Genomic DNA, 2,764 nt, shown 5'->3' with positions numbered 1-2,764 from the left:
CCAACTGCCTTCAAAGCTTTAATGTCAGCAGCATCACTCCGCTCTTCATCTTGCCTCCATTGTTGCTGTAGTTGCATCTTCTCTGCTGAAATTGCAATTGTTGTTGTCGGTTCCCTTGTATCAGATGAACCAAGTGCTGCAAGGGATCTCCTCCCGAACCTGTTGATTCTCCCATTGTGCTTTCTCCTCTGCAGCCGACCTTCACATTGGGTTCACCACTTTCATCGTGTTGGGGGTTGAAGGTCTACCACCATGGTTTAGAGCAAAAGAGGAGTGAGAGATTCAAAGGGGAGAGAGGAAAAAGATTGGGGTTTAATGGATTCTCGGGTTATGGAAAGAGTAGATGAGATAGAGAGTAACCAATATCTTACATAGCCGTTGTCGTGTTGCTGCGCATCCGAGTCGTATACACCTCCATTTCTTTTGTTGTGCATTTGTGTTAATTTCCGCGTGTGATTCATTGATGTGTGATGCATTTTAATAATCCGTATCCAATGTATATATTCCCTTAGTGCATGCGCATGATTTTGTTTGGATGCATGATGTGCGTGTATTAGAAAAATATGAAAAACTGATGCCAAAGGATCTTTGTCCTGCTGCTATTTGGTCTAGCTCTATGTGCAATGACAGCCTTGGTGCAAGTGTTTTGGAGATATGCTACAAGAAGGATATTTAAAGGAGGAATCAGAGTTGCTGCAAGATATGCCTCTTGCAAATAATCTTGGTTGCTTGGATGTCAATGTTGAATTAATGAAAAAGGCATGGTGACATATTAGTAGCACAGCAAGGCTTTGACAAAAATTATGCTCATGTCAGACTTTTATAAAAGTGCTGGAATGAGGAAGGTCGCTTGCCTAATTTTGACATGTGAACAAGAAAAAGAAAAACTAAAGATAGAGGAGAAAAGGAAGGGGAAAAGGAGACTAATTGGGAAAAGAGAATTCGAATGGCGAAAAGGGGGGAAAAAGACTGGTCTTCACGCGTTCGAATGAAGGAGATGCTGACACAGTAGGACTTGCTGAATTGTTGCTGCAAATTTCAGCCAGAGTCCGGTCACTTAGCGATTGATGAATTTGGGAAATCTACCAATCATGAATGGGGGCTCGACTGAAGACCTGCGGATCATCGTGGCGAAGACAGAAAGGGGAATCAAGGAGAGGAGAAGCTATGGCTGCCGCTGTTGATTCTTCTTCCCTGGCGTGTATCAACGCTTCGGACAAGACAAGAGTAAGGTCCTGTGGTGTTCCTCATGCCTCTTTGATCGCCTCCTCTAGTAGATAGTCTTTGTATTTGCGATCAACAGGGCACTGCTCCTCGACTAGGTTTATTAGCCTGCACTGCGGGGCTCCCCACCGAGGCTCTGTGCGGAGGTGTGCCATCGTTGCCATCGATCCCGATTTCTTCAAGATTTCACATGTCGAAGGCATCCCTCAGGGTAGCAGACTCAAGCTCTTCAACCTCCCACCCACCGATGACAGAGAGAAGCTCAAGAGCGACCTCATCGGATGGTTCACGAGCATCGAGGATCCTGTCACCGTTGTGATCTTCGAGTATACCGATGACCCCGCATGAAACGAGCAGGGGGTTGGTGCCTTTGTGGAGTTCGAGACGAAGTGGCAGGCTGTCACTGTGTACGCCGCCTCGATGAGTCAAAGTTCCAGGGTCACTATGTCAGAATGGATTTTGTGGAGTGGAAACCCTTCCCTCCTGAGTGGCTCGCGAAGAATGCGAAGTGGTTCAGGAACAGGTCGACTGCGAAGATTTTTGTAGGTAATCTTGCATGGTCTGTAGATGATGCCAAACTCCAGAACCTGTTCAGCTCACATGGCACAATGTATGATGCAAAGGTGACGACCGACCGAGAGACAGGTCGCTCACGGGCTTCGGAGCGATACACTGCGGCTCTAGGCGCCAAGCTCAGAAGCTACGGTTTGCGCTATGACGACTTGTATGATGAGATTCAGGATCTTGATGTGAAGGAAGCACTGAATAGATTTCCTCAGTCTGTGTTCAATGCTCGCAACCAACGCCTCAGACGGGCTATTGACCTTTCCTTGAAGCACTCACACTTACCAAAGGAGCTGCAGGACAAGCAAACCCCTTTTCAGCCATATCTACAGGACATGCTTAAATTGGTCAAAGCAGAGAGAAAAGAGAGAGAGTCATTGGGGTCAAGTGTGCCCTACAACCGCCTGTTTCCATAAATCTATTTTTCTTACCTATTCGTGCTGGTAATAATGTTTACAGACTTTATTCATTGGCCTCTGGATCTCTGTTGGAGAGTATGATATCTTTGGAAGAAATTCAATAATAGCTCCTCTCAGTGAATTTGGACTTTGTTGGATACCTTTCATTAGTTTCCTGGTCCTGGCAAGGTCCAAAATTACAGTCAACTCAGTTATTCTCTGGTGCTCTTATCCCCAAGTCCAAGATTTCATTGGTTTCCTTCAACAGTTAGCCGAAGGATTTAGACAAATACAATCAGGGAATTGCTGCTGCTTTTGGCCACTTATAAAATATAAGGATCTTTGGTTACCAAGGAAAGGATCACTTGTTGAAATACCAAAACTGTTCATGACAGCATATCAAGAACATGGGTTTGCTCAGTTTCTTTGTTGTAACTCTATGATTATGACAAGGAATATAGTGAACTTTGACATCCAATATTTGAGTTCTTCTTGTTAGCCTCATTTCTTGCTGTTCCTTGAACCCCGTGTTCTGCAGCTTTTGCACGAACTCTTCGACATTTCTGGTGAACCCGACG

The 2,764-nt window shown here is 45.2% G+C and overlaps 1 pseudogene; it reads left to right on the top strand.

Annotated features, from left to right (window-relative positions):
* The first annotated feature begins 1,095 nt into the window (after positions 1-1,095).
* Positions 1,096-2,204, top strand: LOC148018791 (uncharacterized; annotated as a pseudogene).
* Positions 2,205-2,764: the final 560 nt, after the last annotated feature.

The sequence above is a fragment of the Lygodium microphyllum genome, chromosome 20 (genome assembly GCF_053477565.2).
Source record: "Lygodium microphyllum isolate KBCC chromosome 20, Lygodium_microphyllum_v1.1.10, whole genome shotgun sequence".
Taxonomy (NCBI): domain Eukaryota; kingdom Viridiplantae; phylum Streptophyta; class Polypodiopsida; order Schizaeales; family Lygodiaceae; genus Lygodium; species Lygodium microphyllum.
This window is presented reverse-complemented; position numbering and strand designations above follow the sequence as displayed.